General features: G+C 44.2%; 1 protein-coding gene across 4 annotated transcripts in view; it reads left to right on the top strand.

Moving 5' to 3' along the window:
- The window catches only part of SLC45A1 (solute carrier family 45 member 1), a 152,728-nt gene that overhangs the window by 78,586 nt on the left and 52,197 nt on the right, over positions 1 to 21,945 (top strand). For 3 of the 4 annotated variants that reach the window (XM_054008965.1, XM_054008966.1, XM_054008964.1), the window contains 2 exons: positions 3,173 to 3,237; positions 4,459 to 4,613. The exons of the other annotated variant lie outside the window; for it this stretch is intronic. The gene's annotated coding sequence lies outside the window, so the exon portion shown is untranslated. The remainder of the gene's footprint in view (positions 1 to 3,172; positions 3,238 to 4,458; positions 4,614 to 21,945) is intronic. 4 annotated transcript variants of the gene reach the window in all.

The following is a 21,945-nucleotide window of genomic DNA, read 5'->3' on the forward strand; positions in this document are numbered from 1 at the left end:
CGAAAGCTTATGCCCAAATAAATTTGTTAGTCTCTCAGGTGCCACAAGGTCGCCTCGTTGTTTTTGCTGATACAGACTAACACGGCTACCACTCTGAAACTTGTCATAAATGCAATAGGTTTCAGAAAGCTGTGAGGGAAGATATTGTAATGCTAACAGACCACTCTATCAATAGTTCAGTGGGCAACTATAATGACCTTTTATCCAAGCACTGTTGCTAACATTTAACCTGCAGCAAATCAAGAACACAGCTAGAGTGCCAGCAGTGGGTCTCATGATAGGTGACTGATTACAGCCTATATAAAACTTTTAAGCCTGTATACCAGGGGTCGGCAGCCTTTCAGAAGTGGTGTGCCGAGTCTTCATTAATTCACTCTAATTTAAGGTTTCGCGTGCCAGTAATACATTTTAATGTTTTAAAAGGTCTCTTTCTATAAGCCTGTAATATATAACTAAACTATTGTTGTATGTAAAGTAAATAAGATTTTTAAAATGTTTAAGACGCTTCATTCAAAATTAAATTAAAATGCAGAGCCCCCCGGACCGGAGGCCAGGACCTGGGCAGTGTGAGTGCCACTAAAAATCAGCTCACGTGCCGCCTTTGGTGCACGTGCCATAGGTTGCCTACCCCTGCTGTATAACATGGCTGTGCAAAGGACAAATTAAAACAGGGTTGATCTAAACTGCTGCCATTTAGTTACAGAACTGAGTGTCTTGGTGTGGGGAATTTTCAGTTTACTTTGTGGATAAAATCTGACCCAAACTGAACTTTCTACTTCCTTGGGACCCGACCAATATCTCATGGGTAGGGCCCTACTAAATTCAGGGTTCACTTTGGTCAATTTCATGGCCACCCAGTCTTAAAATTGGTCAATTTCGCTATTTCAGATGCTTACATCTGAAATTTCAGTGTTGTAACCGTGGGGGTCCTGATCCAAAAGGGGATTGTGGGGAGTGTCCTAAAACCGTGGGGGTTGCAGGATTGCCATACTCACTTCTGTGCTGCCTTCAGAGCCCAGCTGAGTTTCCTGCAGCTGGAGGAGGCAGGTCCAGTCTCCCCAGTGCTGCTGGAAGCGCCCCAGCTCGGGGGCTCCTAGCTGCTAGTCAGGGCCAGTGGTGGATTAACGCATGGGCCCATGCAAGGGATCCTGAACAATTTGAAAAATGGGTGCCCCAGCCCAGGCAGGATCCAGGAGGGGTGGGGGGAAGCCCCGAGCCTGGGTGGCCCAGAGCTCAGGCACTGGCAGGAGCCGTTGGGGACAGCAGCCCTGAAACCAGGCACCCAAATCCCTGTCTCGAGCCATGGAGTAGGGCGGCAGCCCCGAGCCTGGCCCCTCGGGTCTGGCCAGGAGCTGCAGGGAATGGCAGCCCCCAGCCCAGGTCCCTGAGCCCAGGCAGGAGCTTCGGGGGGTGGCAGCCCCAAATAGGGTGACCAGACAGCAAATGTGAAAAATCGGGATGAGGGTGGGGGGTAATAGGAGCCTATATAAGAAAAAGACCCAAAAATCGGGACTGTCCCTATAAAATCGGGACATCTGGTCACCCTAGCCCCAAACCCCGAAGAGCTGCATTACCCTCACTTCTGCGCTGCCTATGGAGGTGGGTCTGATCTCTCCCCATAACAGCCATGCAGGGGAAGAAGAAGTCCAGCTGATTTGGGGGCGATCAGATTTCACAGGGCAGGGCTTATTTCACGATCTGTGAAATTGGTAGGGCCCTACTCATGGGGACACATACAACTTTCAGTGCTTGAGTTTTGGTCAGTTACACTAAAGCCAGCAGCTATTAGACCCATGTCCTTCCCAGTTGGTTACAGACAGTGGGGAGACATTGAGGCCATGAATGGTTGAGATTCTCAGTATCACCATGTGGGAGGAGCAGGGCACCAGAGGTTCTGAAAGCAAGCACTGGCCTATGTTCAAATCCTTGTTGGATATTGATGATCTTGTAAACTATTGACCTGTGTCAAACCTACTGTTTTAGGGAAAGCTAATGAGGCCCTAACAAGTGGATGGAGTTGCTTTAACACAGCTCTGTTCCTTTTTGACCAAGAACCCAGCAGATAATTATGGGTAATTGTCACAGTCTGTTCTCTCCCTTGTGCAGAGTCTGCTCCCCAGTTACTGTATTTGAGATCTATGCAGAGTATCAGTATCCAATATCCCTGACTCATTAGGCAGCGTGTTGCACACACAACATTTAATTCACTCAAGGCCAAGCAGAGCACAGCTGTGGAGTAAACAGAGCCTGGCTTGTCTGTGTTTGGCCAGAACAGACAGTTTTAATCTCCCTCATGAATCATGGTCTCTTGAATTTATTTTACATGTTCTGGAACACCACAGTTTTCCTCAACTCAGTCAGCTGGCCATGAAGCCTAAGGGAGAAAACAGAACCATAAATACTTTTTTTGTTTGTTTTTTTTAAAGAAAATGGGTTTGTGGGTGGTGAGTGGCTTGATTACAGATGAACACTTTGTGTCATTAAACTGTACAGGAGAACTTCAATCCTCCTCCTCAACAGGGTTGCTGCAAAACACCTTGAGTGGGAGCATTATGGATTTGACTACTGCCAGTCTGACTGATGTTTTATTTGTAGGTTACCAGATGAAAGGATGACTATTTGTGTGTATGTGCGCACTTATTAGGAAGAGGGTGGGGGAACTGCAGGCATGGGAATGTGATAATGATACTTGCTCTTTTCTCTGAATTGATTCCCAAAGACTTCAGACTCCGAAGAACCTCAGCTTATTTTAATGTATTTTTCCTCATCTTTACTCATGTTGGTTTTGTGAACAGATCCTTTAGGAAAATAACATTTATTATTTAGTATCTATTGACATGGTCCCTGCCCCAATAAAACAATAGTTTAAATTAGACCCAAACAATACACTAACCCACAGATTAGGGTGCTGGTTTGCAGCAAGGCAAATATTAAATATGTACTTCAAAGAGAATTGCGCCTGACCATAGCGTGTGAAGATATATTTGATCATATTGCTCACAAATGAATACCAAGGCCAGACCATCATGATGGGTGGATGAATGCAGTTTTTCTAAACTCTAAATCTGTGAAATTACTTCCCATTCCTGTAATTATATATAGACTGTGATATTGCAGCCTGAGACCAGTGTGGTGCAGATGCACAAAACTAAAAATAACATTCTTCACTTAGATTTCCTAAGTTACCTGGGGGCAGGATCAGTGGCTGCTTGTTGGAGGGGGAAAGCTACAGTGAAGGTGAGTCAAAAATTTAAATACTGAGGGAAGATCAGTGGGAAGTTGTAGGATGGGCAGAGGTAGGTGCTCCGATACTATGGTGATGAGCATAGTATAGACCAGTGGTTTTCAAACCATGGGTCGCGAAATGTAAGGCACGGGTCACAGCGGCTCTGGTCAGCACTGCCAACCGGGTCATTAAAAGTCCCGTTGGTGGTGCTGCCCGGCTAAGGCAGGCTAGTCCCTACCTGTTGCGCCACTGCGCTGCATCAGCAGCAGGTCTGGCTCCTAGGCGGGGGGGCCCCCCCAAGGGACTCGGTGTGCTGCCCCCGCCCTGAGCACCAGCTCCGCAGTCCCATTGGTTGGGAACTGGTCAATGGGAGCTGGGGGGAGGCAGCACCTGTGGGTGAAGCTGCCTGGAGCTGTTTGTGAGCCTCTGACTAGGAGCCGGACCTGCTGCTGGCTGCTTCCAGGGCATGGAACAGTCTGCGGTGTCAGGACAGGCAGGAAGCCTGCCTCACTGACGAGGAGCTGCCCAAGGTAAGCCTGTGCCCCAATCCCCTGCCCTGAGCCCCCCAAAACCCAGAGCTCCCTCCTGCACCCCAACTCTCTGCCACAGCCCTGAGCCCCCTCTGCTCTCCAACCCCCCCATCCCCACCCCAAAGCCTGCACCTCCAGCCCAGAGTCCTGACCCCCTCCATACTCCAACCCCCTGCCCCAGCCTACACCCTGAACCCCTCATTCCTAGCCCCATCCTACAACCCTTACCCCCACACTCCAGTCCTGAGCCCCTCCCATACCACAAACCCCTCATCCCCAGCTCCATTGGGTCATGGACATCAACAATTTTCTTCAACTGGGTCACCAGAAAAAAAAAAAGTTTGAAAGCCACTGGTATAGACCTGTCTCTAGGGTGCAAGAACGGGGGGGGGGGGGCTAAGGGGCCATGGCCCCCCACTTTTTACTGGAGGTAAGGGTAAGTGACAGGCAGGAGGAGGCACAGAGGAGCGAGTGGGGGGCAGGGTCTAGGGGGAAGAGTCGATATGGGAGCGGGTCTTTGGGGGAAGAGGTGGGGTGGGGGCCCAGGGAGAAAGGGTTTTCACTTTTATCCACATCTTAGTTTTTTCTGAATACTTAGTAGAAGTTTCTGTTTTTCTAGCTGTACACCAATAAATCATATTCTGGGGGCGGGGGGAAAGAAAGAAATCAAGCCTCCTAGATCATTACTTCATCCCGTTTCAGGTTATTTACTAGACATGACACACCTCTTGGCAGAACCACGAGCACAACATAACATCCAGCGACTCAACAATAGCACCAGAATCCGTAGCAACAAGGACACAATCCTACTGATCCCTAAAGAACCAGATATATTACAGGGCTTCCAAAATACAAAGGTAATATATTATCTTAGCCTGGGTCAAGTCTGCTAAAGAAACAATGGGAATATACTTTCAGACACAACCCCTCTGACATTAGGTTCTGACTAGCAGTTTCATGGTCTGTGTTTACCAGCCCAAAGGATCAAATCAATGCAGAATTAGAAAATAAATCTGAATGGTATAAAATGCTTGTGGTTCTGTACTGTTGGAAGGATACATCATCATTTACTTTTGCATTGTTTACCCACCTCCTGTGTTTTCTGATTCACAGTGACCTGCAAGGGAACATTCCTACACCAGAGCCAGAGCACTGAGGTGTAGCTAATTGAGCAATTAAGTTATCAGGTGATGGAAGTAAAAAAAAAAAAAAAAATCTCATCAGCACAGCTAGATGGATTTTGCTAGCCAGCTCCTTTTTGTTTATTACTTGTTATTATGTAACATGCATGTATAGCTCCATGGGTGCACTTAGTTTGGCACAAAGATGTAATCAACCACTCTAAAGTAGACTCTAGCTGGCATCTGGGGTCAGGAGTTCAGTCAGCTGACCACTGGAGGAAGGATAACGGGAGTTTCTTCCCTATTGTTTAGATTTGGAAAGCCCATTTTTAAAGACAATCCCCCCCCATTCCTAATAGAGTTTTCTGTTAGGCATTGACTTCTGATGCTGTTGACATTTAGAAGGGACTATTGTGTCAGTCTTTTTTTCAGTCAGTAGCATTTCACCTATATAAAGTTGCTCACCATAAAGTGCAGGAAAATGGGGAGGTATAAGGTGCTAGTGGATCCACACACATTTGGAGAGGGAGGGAAGGAGGGAGATCAAACCCCATTTCAGTGGAGAATGACAAGTACTACCTAAAACCATAAAACCTTGAGGACCCCTCAGTACTTCAGATGGAGGAAATGCAAGATAAAGGCTCTCCAGAAGCACTGTTAAGTCGTGCTGATGGGTCAAGGCAAACTTCCCCAAGTCAGTAACTTTGGAAACAATAAATGTAAACCAGCATTCTTGGCCCCTTTGTCTGCCATGCACAGGACTGCATCAACAGGAATGCTGGAACAATTTTTATAGTGGGGGTGGTGAAAGCCATTGAACCAAACTGTAAGCCCTGTATATAATGGAAACCACTTCAAGCCAAGGGGTGTGGCAGCACCCCCAGCTCCCCTAGTTCCAGTACCTATGCAGCTGTGATTATTTTTAAGAGGCCAAGTCAGTGAGGGAACAAAGGATGGAGTTTCTGGGTTAAAAATGTATGGTCTCTTGTATAATTTTTCATGAGTGGTGTACCCAAATATTTGGATGCTAATATCTAAACTGTATAGTTAAATATAGTACATAATCAGCAATAATCCAGATGTAGATTAATAAATTTATTGTATGACTTTTAAACCAAACTTTGTACTTTGGGATAATTTAAGCACTATACCCAGATGTACAGACACTATTTCCTTAACCTGTATATTATATACTTTTTATATTGACTGTAATAAAAAAATTTATCACACTGCCCATCTGAACCCATCACTGCTTTGCACCTTTGACATAGTAAAAATGCCCAAAGAGCTGGAGTGGGCACATTTCCTACCTAACAATGTCATGACTGCAGGAAGTCAGGTGGCTATGCATGTGTGTCAAATGTGCATGATGCTCAGACAAGATTTCTAAGAGGGGCCGACTTAGATGAAGTATTGTAGTATTCTTTGTGGTGAGATAGGCAGGAAGGCACCAAGAAATTGGTCTCATTATCTGCACCAACTCAACCTATTTTAGCTTACTTGGTTTAGAAATCAGGCTGAGAGAGCCTTGCAGGACATCTTGGTTTCAATATTTGTCAAACCAAAGAGTATCCAAAAAAATCATTAGTCAGGCCCTCAAAATTCAAGAGAATGGCTTAAAAAAAATCATGACATTTAAAAATAATACATTGTGGGTTCTTTTTATTTACCAACTGGTTTTGGAACTGTGCACTGGGGTGACATTTTCTAACTTTTCTCCACAACCAGGATGGTTAGAAACCTTTATTTTTTTTTTAAATGAAAGCTGACATAGTTATGTATTCACACAATTCCTGGAGCTGAGGCTTTAAGAAAAGTGACAAAAATTGTGAGACCCAGAGTCGCAAGAGTTGGCAATACCGTGTGGGAAGATTGCTTGCTTTTTTGACTGTGCTCTTAAAAGCCCATATGTATGTTACTTGAGCTTCTTGAGATGCCAATATCAGTCCCCTACCTGACTGTGACCCGTCCTGTCACACCTAAATTAACAGTACTTGTCATTTGGAGGGTGGTGAAGGGGAGGCATGGATCAACGTTCATGTCACACTCCCCATCAGTACCTGGCCCAAGCCAGGGAAGCTAATGATCCAACCAGTGGGCCAAATTTGGTGATGACTCCTGGTCACGTGCAACCTGAGGTATGTTGTGCATATGCTAAGAAGAAGATTTGGAAGGGCCCCAAACTGCTTTGTAAACTATATTTTTTATATTCAACACAAACATGAATAACTTCACCCATTGCTGAAAAATCGCTTCCTCTGGAATAGAACAGGGTAGCCATTTAACATAACCAACTGTCAAACAAGTTTAAGACAGGGTGGAAAGAATGCTATTTCTGATAGAAATTGTTTGGGGACTTTAGGAAGGCAGAATGTAAATACCCAAATGGGAACTTGGCCACCACACCAGGGCTCGGCTAAAACTCCTAATCTTGCTGAAAATGCCATGGAATTTTTAAATAAGTGGCCAGATCCTTGGTTTTATGCCTGTCTGAAAGATCATCTTGAGAAGCATATGCTGGGACACCAGCTCAGTATTGATCTAGAGAGAAGTGTCACCAATACCACTTAATACACTGCTTGTAAACCAATTATTGCTGCGGCAATTTATTAAGCTGCTCATAACTTGCATAGATTTACAGTGATTAAATTATGTGGTATCATCCATCCCCTGCCTAGAGCACTGAACAAATAAAGAATAGAATATCTCAGCTAGAAGCTACGCTATGTACCACAGGCTATATTTACTAAAAATAAATTTGTCCTGAAAACTGCCCTTTAATTGATTAATGTTGCAGAACATCATTGATAGCAGCACCTACCCCCACCCTCTAGAGTTTAGAATTTAGAAATATTTGCTTTAAACACTGCTTAGAGAATTATAATTAAGCAACACATATCCCAGGTCAAATTTAGCCCTAAAGAGACTTAAAGAGGGGATCATTTGTGTATATACATTTCAAAATTATATATAAATAGTGTTGGTTTCAGATGCCGTTTTATTATGTAATAATGGTGTTTCATTAGAAAGCAGACATCTGTCTAAAACCCTTGCATCCAGTATGTAGGTTCTTTATGTCCAACCCCCAGGGCTCCATCTGAAATGCCCCCCTTAAAACTATAAATCAGAGATTCAGACAGACTTAAAACTTATGGCTAGAATTCCCCAGAGATCCAGATGAAACTTAACCCCAGAAAGAAAGCTCTTGTGATTAAGGCACTGGACTGAGATATAGAAGACTCACAGATTTTAAGGCCAGAAGGGACTATTAGATCATCTAGTTTGACCTTCTGTATATCACAGGCCATAGAATTTCACCAAGTAGCCCCTGCATTGAGTTTAGTAATTTGCTTGGCTAAAGCACCTTCCAGAAAGACATCCACCCTGAATCTGAAGACAAACTACCTCTTTCCTTGGTAGTTTGTTCCAATAGTTAATCACACTCACTGTTAAAAATGTGTACTTTATATTTAATTTGAATTAGTCTGGCTTGAATGTCTAGCCATTGATTCTTGTTATGTCTTTCCCTGCTCAATTAAAAAGGCCCATTAGAATCCAACATTTCCTCCCTGTGAAGATACTTCTACACTGTAATCACACTTTGATAAACTACACAGATTGAGCTCTTAAGTCTGTCACTGTAAGGCATTTTTTTCCCTCCAGCCCTTGACCTGAAATTCAGTTCCCTTCTCTTCCATAGTTTTCCTGTGTGATTTCAAACAAGTCACTGACCTCTCTGTACCTCTGTTCCTGATCTGTACAATGGGGCAATAGCACTATTTCACAGGGGTGGTGTGAGAAGTTAATTAATAGATGTGAGGCACTGAGATACAACAGGGGTGGACACAAAGAACCGAGACAGACTGCTCCAAAACTTTGGGATCCAGAGGAGACCTGTCTCCTAAGGATTGTACATTTTCTGTGATTCAGTTAAAACGTGATCCTTTTGCATTGCATGGTGTGGGACTGTTAGCTGCACTACACAAATCAATCCCTGAATAGTCTTTGGAAATGTATGAAACAGCTTCCAAACTTAAACCAGGTCCATGGGAGCTTTTCTTCTAAATCCATCACACTATCATTGGTATGTTTATTATGACAACTTCATGTTTCCTGCATGTTTGGTACAAAGGGGCTGACTGAAAAAATACCTTTATAATGATTAAACCGAAACTGCTACCTGTATAAGATCAAGCAGACAAAACAGTGCAGAATAAAATCCTCTTGTGGTCTAGCCACCAAACCATAAGCTAGCAATACCTGTAGGTACATAACTAGATCCCCTTGAAAGACACAGTACTAAATTGTTTTCCATTACATTGAGTTCAAGTGCCATGTGTAATGATATGATTTTATCATGGATTCCATGATTTTAACAAACCTCCATGACTTCCAGGTTGGTCAGACAGGCCCGCCCTCCCCCCTTCTATGCAGCAGTAGGGCTCTGGCAGTCAACCTCAGGCAGCAGGTCTGGGGTTTCTGTGATTTATAGTTTATTGCCAACATCCTGCACGTGAATTTTAATAAGAGTCCCTGTACCAAAATCTTAACCTTAGCAATGTGTATATCCAGGTGTAACACACTGCTGGGATACCCAGAGCTGTGAGCCACGGTGTTACCTCTCTGACTCAGCAAGAGTGAGTCTTGCTGGAGATCAGATTAGATGTCAGCTCACTGCTACACCAACCTGTCTTCCTCACCAGCAAACTCCGCAAGGCTCTCCCCGCCCAAACCTTGCCTGACAAGTAACAGAGAACTCCAGCCCGCAAGCGTCTCAGCGAAGTTTCTTTGCAATGCACAGCTACCACAGTGGATACACAGAATATACTAAGTTGGCTGCTCAGTCAGTACATCACAGCTCATTAGTTTAACTGGGGTGAAAACACCCTTCCCTTCAAACATGGCACTGAATTTGTTAATAAACATGTTTTACTTTACATAAACAAGAAACCCACACATCACCCCACCTATCTTCTCAGATCCTATAACCACCTCAAATACCAAGATATCTGTTATCTATAGCCAGGAACTCAGATACCACAGAATATGGTCTGAGGAAAAAGGTCTGGGATATATACCTTAACACTCTTAAGAATGTCTTTACCAAACAAGGACATTCCGCTACTATATTAATAAAAACAACTTCTACCATTTCTCCTAAATCTATTTAAAGTATAATTGCCAATTACATTTATAACCTTGAAGTAAGTTTACAGCAGTAAAAGAAATTTAAGGTCATATTCTGGTCCCTTTGAAGTCACAGAGTATTGCCAGGATTCTGATGTGACAGGCATTTGGTCCTTATAGTAGTGCAGGTTTATCAGTGTTCCTAGCAGAATTACTGGATATTTGTTTACAATTGCTTTGAAATTTGCAAATGTAATTGTTGTACAATCACTTTAAAATGTGTCTGTACATCTGTTAGTTTTGGGAAAGAAATGCTAGCTACTATGAGTTATCACAAGATTCCTCAATAATATCTGAGCAGCCAGCCCCTCATAATTCAGACGCATCTGGATCACGTATTTAGAACCCAAGACACCTCCATTATCCCAAAATAAGTAGAGGTTAGAGCAAACATTTCCTGAATGTCATTCAGCATCTTGGCCATTACAGAGGTTTTGGGATCTAAGACCCTCTTAGCCCTTTGAGGAAACCAATTGAACCAAAAATTACTTCCCTCTGATTAAGAGACTACTAGATTTTTTTTTACCCTTCTTGGCAGGGGGTTAAATTGGATACGGTTGTGCAACTGGGCTGGGTATAATTCCCCTGTATTTCCTGAGAGTTCCTTAGCTCTAGCCTACCTTTCTCTCTCAAGAGCAAAACAGTCAAAAGGGTTTAGTACAGGTAAGCCATTCATAGATTTTAAGGCCAGAAGAGGCCATTAGATCTAGTCTGACTACCTGTATAACAAAAGCCATAGAATTTCATCAAGTTATCCCTGTATTGAGTCTAATAACTAGTATGTGACTAAAGCATATCTTTCTTAGAGGCATGCAATCTTGAAGACATCAAGAGATGGGGGAATTTGCCACTTCCATTAGTAATTTGTTCCAAATGTTTAAAATCACACTCACTATTAAAAACTCAAATTAGAAATAAGGCACAAATTTGTCTGGCTTTAACTTCTAAACCATTGATTCTTGTTATGCTTTTCTCCAGTAGATTAAAGAGCCTTTAGTACTGGGTATTTTCCTCCCTTTGACAGTACTTCTATACCATGATCTTGATCTTTTTGTTATTCTAAACATATTGAGCTCTTTAGGTTTCCCATTGTAAGGCATTTTTTCCAGCTCTTGAATCATTAGGGTGCAGAGAATAGACAATTATTTTTCAAACACTTTTAAAAGGTCGACACCAGAACTGTATGCAGCATTCCAGTGTCGGCCTCACCAATTCATCATATAGAGGTAGAATCACCTCCCAATTCCTAGTCCCCTGTTTACACATCCAAGGACTGCAGCCATACATCCCTTCCTAACCTGTCTCACTGATGTGCCTCCACCCTGATTGGAGGGACAATTTAGAGGAGGGATTCCATGGCCTATTCTCTCTTTGACCTCTGTGCTAAGACTGCCAAGGTTGATGATTGCGGTGGTAGTGTCTGTGCAAATAGGATCAAACCAAACCACTGTCAGGGAGGTAATGATTTTCAGACAATACTGAACTGAGCCAGATTTGGATGGATAATTTTACAGACCATACCCTACTCCTAAAGAACAGAAGATTCTACCAAGAAACTGATTACACACCCGTGGATTCTCTCCACACAAAAACAATTTCACTCATCCAGCAGGCTGATTTTAGTTCCTGAGATTAATTATAGCACCTGCAGGATTGGCCTCATATTTTGCATCCAAAGTTCATGGTTCTGATCAGGGAAAATCAGTTAGTACATCCAAGCATCAAAATCAGCACATAAGTGTTTATCAAACAATGGATAGATGATATTTGTGCATTGTTTGTTTATATTAGCTAGCAGTTTACCTGGGGTTATGAGTTCACGGTTTGTTACCTGTTCCAGTCCTCTTACTCAAGAGCTTTGGCAAATATTTACTTGACAGAACATACTGTCCCATTACTTTTTTCTAAGAAAATGCACTCAATCCCTAGAGAAACACTATCTACTCACAGGGCCGCCCAGAGGATTCAGGGGACCTGGGGCAAAGCAATTTCAGGGGCCCCTTCCATAAAAAAAGTTGCAATACTATAGTAACATGTATTTGGAAATGTAAAAAATGACCAGTGAAATACATTCAAAAATTAATTTTTAATAATTTGAAAATACACTAAATACATTATTTAAAACCATTAAATGCTTTAATGGTATGTATACATTTGCAATTACATATGGGCTGTCGCTGGGTGATGGTTGGTGCCAATGGGTTGTCGCTGCCTGGGGGTGGCACTACTGTTGCTCAGGGCTGAGTGGGGAGCTGGGCTCTGGGTCGGGGGGTGCCCGGCTCAGAGGCGCTGGGCTTGGAGCTGGGGGTCAGGGCTACGCGGGGATGGGGTCAGGGGATGCCTGGCTCAGAGAGGCTTACCATGCCGCTCACCCCCGCCTCCCCCCTCTCCCAGAGCCTCAGTGAGCTGCGTCCAGGAGCTCCTGCCGCTCAGCCCGCCGGAGCTCGCAGCCCCGCCCCCTTACCACGCGGCTCCGAGCGGGAGGACCTCAGGCCCCGCCCGGGCCACGCTGCTGCAGCACTGTCCAGGGCCGCTCCTGGACACGGCGTGCTGTGAGGCCTGGGGCAAATTGTCCCACTTGCCCCCTTCCCGGGTGGCTCTGTCTACTCACATGTTCCACTCTGGATTCTAGACAGAGTTTTACTGGGGAGAGCAGAAAGTGGCTCAGACATGAGAACAATCTCATGCTGACCTAGGTATAGGGACCTATTAGAGAGGGAGTCAGGGGAAAGGAAATACATGTTTGAACACTTTCGTTTATTTCTGTTAGTGGCTGAAATTCTCCTCTGAACTTCTGTGAAACAGTGTGTAGAGTATATTGCAGCCTGAAAACAACTGCATAAACACTGAGACTGGTCACCTTCATAGGGACCACAGGTGTGTACATAAGGCAACCAATTTGGTCAGACTAGCAGGAGCAAAAAATCATTGTGAACAGTAAAACTGCAGTGGAAAGAATTCACTCTTTGGTACCCTGGGTCAGCGCTGAGGCCATGGCTTTGCAGTGTCCTAATTAATCAATGTTCTGTAATGCAAATTGTTTGGCACTGTTTGTGCAAAGCTTTGAAGATATAAAACACTGCACAAGTATGTACTGTTACTCCATTTGCTTATTTATGGCCTGGAGCAAGTGATGCTGGTTGAGTGGCAAAGTTTGCTAATGCCTTAAGTGAAGTGTCCTCAAGAAGGGTAGTAACCTATGAAGTGGCTGCTGGATTTTAAAATAAGTGAAAAGTAAAGTGATGCATTTTGGTTTTAAAAATCCTAAGGCGCCATATACACTTCTGAGTAAAAGGAATTGCTATTGACCAAGATGTAGGCATTCAGGTACCTGTAACATGAAGATGCACTGTTCAGTTGTAGTTGTGAACGCCAAAGGATTCTAGGCTGCATAAGAAGAGCTTATGAACAAGGTAATGGAAACTATTATCCTCTTGTAATGGACAAGGTGAGGTTCATGTTCAGTTGTACAGGCCATAGTCAAGAAGTTCACTCATTGCCTCCTCTGTCTGCCCCCAACTGGAATCCCACCTTGCTCCAGCTCTTCCACCTGACCCAATGAAGGTCCCACTCCCCTCTCTCTGCAGAAGGAGCTTGTATTGAGCTATGTTTTAAGCTACTGTTGCAGCAGGATCACAGGCCTGAGTTTTCACCATAGGAGGGTGGTGAGGGTCTATTTGATCTTTAGAGTGATTACTACATTTTGATTATATTGAGTTAAGTCAATAATAAAGAAACAATATCACAGAAAGTGCTCTTCCTGCAGAAGGTTCTGGGACAGGTTTTCATACATATGACTGAGCTGACAGGGTAATTAACAAGGCCCAGATCTTGTGTTGATTTATTCAGTGAGTTAGGAGGGGATGGACATCTTATTTATGGCTCTCTCCATGCCTGGGCAGCAATTCACCTAGACTCACAAGATAAACTACCGTTATCTAAATGCAGACTTGTATCTGTAAGAAAAGAAGTCTCACAGGGTCAGTCATTTTTACTTTATTGGTGGGAATCTATGCCTTTAGCAATCCATTTGCTCCTGGGTCTCATGACAATCTATAACCAAATACACCTATTTTGACAGCATTGTGTCCATTGAGCAGATGTACAGACCCTTATCCTTAGGGACAAAGATTAGATACCTAATGCCATTGTCTGCCACTCAACAGCAGCCAGATTGGTGCCAAAGAGCTCTCTGAAAGAGGAGGAAAGAAAGACACAAAGCACATGCCAGGTAAGCCAGTAGCCCTCAGAAGAGCTCCTATGGAAGACACTTTGGGGAGAGAGTAGTTCAAATCTGCCCTAGGAAGTAGGGTAGCTGGGTTAAGGTACATTAATCTAAGTGGTTGAAAGCTGTAGTCTCATAGTGGTAAAAACCAAGGAGACTTTGCACATATTTGTGCTTCCTGATGCGCTCTAAAGCTAGAGATAAGCACATAGGATGGCGTTTCAATTTATATCCAGCCATGGGAAAGAAGAAAACTGGCCGGTCAGGTTATTGTTATGAGCTTAAATTCTAGAATGTATCAGATGTCATGTGACGTGAGTCAGAAACCAGAACCATGCAAGTTTGACCATCTGCAGTGATGTGTCCAGTCTATTCCCAACAACAATCCTCTGTGCAGTTCAGTCTGGCATCGTTAGTGAAGGATCTTTCCATAGAAGAACATGGGGATGCCTGGGAGAGATTTTCTGCTCTGTCCGGTAGGTGGATGGGAGGAGGATGGCGAGATGCATGAAAACAGAAACCTTGTTATCAGTTTATTAATCTAAGAGTCTGCAGTTAACACTCCCTCATTAGGGCAAATGGTTTCTGTGTCCAGATTTCATACAATCTGAAAGTTAAACATGGCCAATTTTACAATCTTCCAATTGTATTCAGCATTAAATAAGATGAACCCAACAAAAGTAATGGATACAGTCATTTTAGGAGAATTTGCGGACATGATTTCCACTGACTGTCCTGGTAGAAGGCTTTCCTGTGAAGCATCTCTCACTAAAAAGAGTTTGAGCCAAATCCTTGGGTTCAGCCAAAATGCACACAACACAATCCAGGAGTGATAGAAAGGTGGCCTAGTGCTCACTTGTGCTTCCCCAAACCTGAACCAGCTCTGTGCCAGTCTCCTCTGACTCTAGCTGCTGAAGGACCCTAGGGGCCAAACCATAGTCCATGATGAGCTGGGCATAAGGGTATCCCATGCAAGCTTCTCTACCTAATCTGTGGCCCTCTGTGCCAGAAGCAGGGAGAAGGGTAGCATAGGAACCACTGTGCTCTCTGTCCACTGGGGAGCACCTGCACTGAGGTGATGATCCTCATGTGTCCAGTTACATCGGGTCTATGGCCAGTTGACAGCGATGTCTTCACAAAGCGGCCACATGCCACATCTGCCGGTCTTAGAGAGAAGTAATTGTTAGAGATGGCACATAGACATCTCTGTTCTTTATGGCTACTCTCTTGTCACTGCACACTTTGGGACAGGGAGGGGCCAACATCCCCTGCCTCATCTGTCTGAAAGACGCTCTTTACTAATGGACGAGAAAGTTAAACACAGGAGACGTGGACTTTCAGGTTTTTCCTGATGACTGGTGTATAGGAGAGGAGGGAGCAGTCTGAGCCCTGCAATTAAATCAAGTGCTATTGCATCCCATCCTGTAATAGGATATAGATGTTAATCTGAGCAGAAACGCATATAGCACTAAATCAGAAATACAGGGGAATGCTAGGTTTTGAAGGAGATAATTAGGCCCAGGAATTTGGTGGTTTCTTATTTCTATGTTAGAGACGGGGTAGGGACAGTACTTCCTATAGGTTTCTTTGGTCAATTGGCTATTAATCGAGATTCCACTGCTGTTTAAAAATGTTTGGGTTTAGGTAAACAGTAAACTGAATGAGCTCCCACACAAAGTCATGCCCCATGTGGCCAGTCAGCACCTCAATCTGACATGTTTCACCCTGTGCAGTACTACACCTTTCCTCCACCTACCATACTCAGGGCCGGCTCCAGGCACCAGCTTAACAAGCAGGTGCTTGGGGCGGCCAAAGGAGAGGGGTGGCACCTGAGGCAATTTGGGGGCGGCAGGTCCCTCATTCCCCCTAGGAGCGAAGGACCTGCCGCTGAACTGCCGCCGCCGATCGCGGCTTTTTTTTTTTCCCCCCCAGTTGCCACCGCCGATCGCGGCTTTTTTTTTTTTTTTTTGCTTGGGGCGGCAGAAATGCTGGAGCTGGTCCTGACCATACTGCTTCTCAAAAACCCACTACCATGTGTGGTGCCACTTCCCTGCTCCCTGCCACACTTCACTAACCAATTCTGTGAACTCAGCTCCCTGTGCCGTATCGCACCACCCCTGCCTACAGCCACATGGGGTACCACCTCCTGGTGCCATACTTCATATTCAATAAGGTGATCGGAGAGGACTGGCTTACAGGCTATAAGACATCTGACAGCGATCTCTTTAATCTAGCCAACAAGAGCCAATGGCTGGAAAATAGACAAATTCATACTGAAAATGCGGCATAAATCTTTAACTGTGAGGGTAATTAACCCCTGGAACAGTTTATCAAGGGTGTGATGGAGTCTCTGACTCTTGACATTTTTAAAATCAAGATTGAATGTCTTTGTAAAACTATATGCTCAAGATCAACCTGGAGTTAATGGGCTGGATACAGGAACCACTGAGTGAGATTATCTGGCCTGTGTTATATGGAAGATCAGAGTAGATGATTGTAATAGTCCCTTTTGGCCTAAAAAAAACACCCCTCTACAGATCTATGACACCACTACTGTTTTAGACGTTGCTAAATCTCCTACCATTTGCAATGTTGTCACCAGCTCCAGTCTTCCACCTCTCCTCATTAAAAGCCCTCCCAAGAACTCACCTTCTGAGATGCCCTGACAGTTAACAGCCATTACCGTACATCTGTACAGTGCTGTTCTTTGTATTAATAATAAAGAACTGAAACAATGATAGGTCCATGCCTATACTGTTCATGTAATTGTATGGCTGTGACCCTTGTCCTTCCTCCCCACATTCCCTCCATACTATTTGTCACCTCTACTTAATTTGGCATGTCTACTATTTAGATTGCAAACTCTGTAGGACAAAGATCATGTCTGTCTCCTGTACACTTTTTGGGTATCATAATAATTTGACATTCTCTATCTCAGAGAGCTCCACAGCCTGCCTTGTACATTCCTACCTCTTTGTGCATCAACTCCTCAAGCCCCCCACTCATGGTGCCACACTGCACCAAAGTGTCAAACATTAGATCTTTGCTTGGTTGATTTGTTCAGAGCTTCTCCCTCCAAAAGCTCACAGGGAATATCAGCCTAGAAGATATGCTGCTTTGAGAGAGAACTGTCCTTTTGTTCCCTTTGTGTTAAAGCAAAACAGACAGTAAATTAAGTTGGATTTCCCTTATGTGAGATCTTCAGAGTGGTTATGGGAACTGGATATGAATTAAAGAACATGCTTTCCTTGAACACTGTAGTACTTACATAAAACACTGTATGGCAGTATGCTCCCATCGCATTTACTGGATTCTGTTAGTGCCCTCTAGTGACTAATTTTACATGAAGCAATTTTGTTTTCAATCCCCAAACTTTGCCTATGTAGTCAATATATAAGGAGCTGATCAGTTAATCCTAGTCTAGATCTTGTATTTCAATTAGTTTTATGACCAAATCAATTTTTCTCTCAGTGGGAAATAAAGGGTGCGCACTCTCAGATGCTGAATGAAGCTAAACAGGGGTCACTTAGTGGACATCAAGCAATTGCATGGAAGTCGAATGACTGCACTGAAGCAAAGCCTAGCCAACTGGACACTAATCTAATGCAATGCAGCAGGCTCTTGCTGCCCAGAACCCAAGTGACTGCACAGGAACCAGAACAAGTTTGGCATGTTTTCCTGAACAATTGCTTTCTAGAGGTTGAGGACGGGCTGGCATTTTACCTCAGATGAGTCAGCACAGGGCAGAACAGTCACTAGTGTTTCATGTGCTGCACACTGAGTAACAACACGAGGATTCCATATTCTAAAACTAAACTAGCTGCTTACAGAGATCACTATTTAAAGAGAGGCTGCAGCTTCATATCATGTGGAAACAGACTGACTTCTTGGTGCCTCTTACGAACTCTTCTCTCCTGCAACCTGTCTTCCTCCTTCCTACCTCTATACAGGTTGCTACCTTTTTCCTTTTAAGAATTGTTGTTGTGTCTTTTGTGCAAGTGTTTTATGACTTACTAGTAACATCGGGCCCCAGCATGTAACTCATCCTAGGCACACAGCCTTTACCACCAGCAAATTGCAGCCTGTTAGGCCTCACAGACCTTCAAGCGTACTGCTCTTCAAACAAGTCTCCCATTTCTGGTCTGTGTTATTGCTGTTGGTGGGGAACTTGCCCTTGTTTCTCTGCTTACCCTTAGCAGCTAGATGTTTGCTAGAATGACCCCCACCTGTGGAAAAGCATGGGAGAATTTTCAGTTGTTTTCTGGAGAATGCTGCACCATGACCCTTGCAGAGTGTGTGCGCTCTTCTCCCCATGTGGCGTAATCCCCCCGCTAACACTCACCATGCTTTGGTTGTTTGCAGAGATGTGTGGCTGGCTAGGGTCAGTGAGAAAGTGATTGCAATGTTGCAAAACGTGTATTTAACTGAAGTGTTACAATGCTGTGAGTGAATTTAACAATCACGCTTCTGTGCATGTCCCCCATGCTTCACCGGCTGTGGCCTTCAGGAACACCCCACAAACCCTGGCCGAGCGTCCCTGCCAGATAAGAAAGCGCCCAAAATGCAGCAAAGAAGGCATGTTCGGGAGGTACTTCAGTCTCCAATGCAGAAAAAAGGGAATGTAATGAGTGCTGGGAAGCCAAATGGCAGGACATAAAAGAGAATCAAGCGTTTGTTAAGAAGGCAACTGAGAGGATGATTAAAGTAATGGAGGAGCAAACACAGATGCTGAAGTCCTTAATAGTGCCACAGACTGAGCGGATCCGATCCCGCCCTCCCCTGCAGCACATTCAGAACTCTTGTCCATGCACCCCCCCCAAATTCCGCCCACACATTCCTTTCCACTTTCTGGGAGTTCTTGGTTTCCCCTTCACTTCACCCCCTTGGACAACTTTCACAATAGCTGTACCTACACACAGCTGTGAAAGTCTCTCCTTCCCTGGTTCCACCTTTCCCATCAGGCATCTCTGTGTTTGTGCATGCTGTTTCTTGTTCAATAAAAGCAAAAGTTCTTTAATGGTGAATCACCTTTATTTTTTTCCCTACAAATTGAGATTGCAGGCACTACCAACACACACACTATCATCATTATCTTACAGGAACATAAGGCCCAAAATGACACCATTGCGTCCTAGGAAAACTAGCACCTCTGTCCAAGATCTACATTACGGGTGCTCATTGTCAAAGGGCTGCCTCAAAGCCTCTCTGATTCGAATTGCGCCCCGTCTGGGCTCCTCTGACAGCCCTAATATCTGGCTGCTCAAAATCAGCGGCCAAGCAGTCTGCCTCAGCACTTCATCCCTGAGCAAACCTTTCACCCTTTGCTTCACAGAGATTATGCAATGTACAGCACAGGGCTATGATTATGGGACTATTATCCTCAATAAGGTATCGCCTGCCATAAAGGTATCGCCAGCGCACCTTTAATCTGCCAAAGGCACATTCAACTGTCATCCAGCACCTACTGAGCCTGTTGTTGAACTCCTCCTTACTGCTGTCCAGGTGTCCCATGTAAGGTTTCATGAGCTCAGCTGTAAGGGATACGCCAGGTCTCCCAGGATCACTATGAACATTTCAACATGCCCCCCTGTAATCTTCTGGTCTGGAAAGAAAGTCCCCACTTGCAGCTTTCTATACAGCTTTTTGGTGTTCCTGAAGATGTGTGCATCATGCACCTTCCCAGACCACCCCGCGTTGATGTCAGTAAAATGCCGTCGGTGATCCATAAGCACCTGCAACACCATGGAGAAGTACCCCTTCCTATTATGTACTCTGTTGCAAGGTGATCTGGTGCCAAAATTGGAATGTGTGTGCCATCTATCACCCCTGCACAGTTAGAGAGCCCCATTTCTGGGAAGCCGTCCACTATTTCACGCACATTTCCCAGAGTCACAGTCCTTCGTAGCAGGAGGATGCAATTTATTGCCCTACATATTTGCATGAATGCAGCCCCAACTGTGGACTTCCCCACTCCAAATAGATTCACGACTGACCCATAGTAGTCTGGAGTTGCGAGCTTCCATACAACGATTGCCATGTGCTTCTTACCAAGAGGGCAACTCTCACTCTGGAGTCCTTGTACCACAGGTCTGGGGTGAGCTCCACACATAGTTCCAGGAAGATGGCTTTCTGCATCTGAAAATTCTGTTGCCACTGCTCTTCATCCCACGCCTGCATGACGATACGATCCCACCATTCAGTGCTTATTTCCCCAGCCCCAAAGTGACGGTCCACCATCTGCAGCTGTTCCATGAATGCCAAAAGCAATCTAAAGTTGCTGCTAGCCATATCAAGCAGCATGTCAAGCAACTGGGAGTCTTCTTTAGTTAGGAACTTTGTGATTAACTGCACTGCCATCCGCGATGTCTTAATGACAGTTATCAGAGAATAGGAGAGCAGTGCAGGAACCATCCTTTCCCCACAAAGATGCCGGGGTGCACAGCAGAGAATGGCCGTTGCAAAAATGCCATGAAAGAGAGCTGGAAGTCCATGGACTGCTGGGACACAAAACAATGCATCACGGGACATTTAGCCAGGTCCCAAGATGCGCTGCAATCCGCTCCGCCTTCTCACAACACTTAGCGACAGAAGGTGTGTCGAGCTGGCCTGTGGGATAGGTACCCACAGTACAATGCTCACACTGTCAATGATGGTAACCCCCACTGTGGACGCGATCTGCCAACAGAGGGAGCAAGTGTGGACATGAGATTCTGATTTTTATTATGTTGACTTTTGGATGTCACCGTCACTTTTGTCGACAAAAATTGGTAGTGTAGACATAGCTTGAGTGGTGTGTGAGTGAGAAAGATATAGGTGTCTAAGCATCTGACTCATCAGTTATGCAGCATAAAGCCAAAGCAAGTGGGGGACATAATGCAATATTTTAGCAATATTCATATTCTGAAAGCAAATGGAAAAGAGATACTATAATAGGCCAGTTCTGGTATTGAGGCTGTCTAGACACTGCACGGTAGCTCATTTTACAATACACAATATGCCCATTTCAGAAAAGGATTAATAGCCATTCTATTTGTGAATATCCCAGTTCACCAGTAAATCTGATTTTTAATTACCTGGAGATGCTAAGCTCCAGATGAGAGTACCCAGCATGCTTTCTGGAGTATAATTATTATATTTCCACTGGTAGTTTGGGCAGCAGTGAGGTGCTGAATATATATCCCAGTAAGTCAAGTAAAACTACTCAGCATTAGGCAGATGTGGAAAGAAATCTACCCACCACAACCAAATTAAGTCTCATCCTGATCTCTTATAGTTGGAGACTTGCTTAAATCTTGAAGCATCAGGCTTCATGTACCTTTCAAATGTTTGTAATATTAATTATGATATTGGATATTCTTGTTATCCATATGAATGTCCAGCTCCTCTTTCAATATCACTAAATTCTTGGCTTCAGCAATTTCCTGTGGCAGTGAGTTCCATAGTCTAATTGTGAAAAAGTATTTCCTTTTATCAATTTTGAATTTGCCACATTAAATGTCGACTTCAGTTACGTTATTCACACAACTGACGTTGCATAAGTTAGATCAATTTATCACGATAGTGTAGACCAGCCCATAGAGTCAGAAACTCAAGAGTTCAGATGATCTACTGGCCCCTTGTGGCATTAGTGTGATCTATATATAACACAGGTCATCA

This window comes from Malaclemys terrapin, chromosome 19 (assembly GCF_027887155.1).
Source record: "Malaclemys terrapin pileata isolate rMalTer1 chromosome 19, rMalTer1.hap1, whole genome shotgun sequence".
In the NCBI taxonomy this organism is placed as follows: Eukaryota; Metazoa; Chordata; order Testudines; family Emydidae; genus Malaclemys; species Malaclemys terrapin.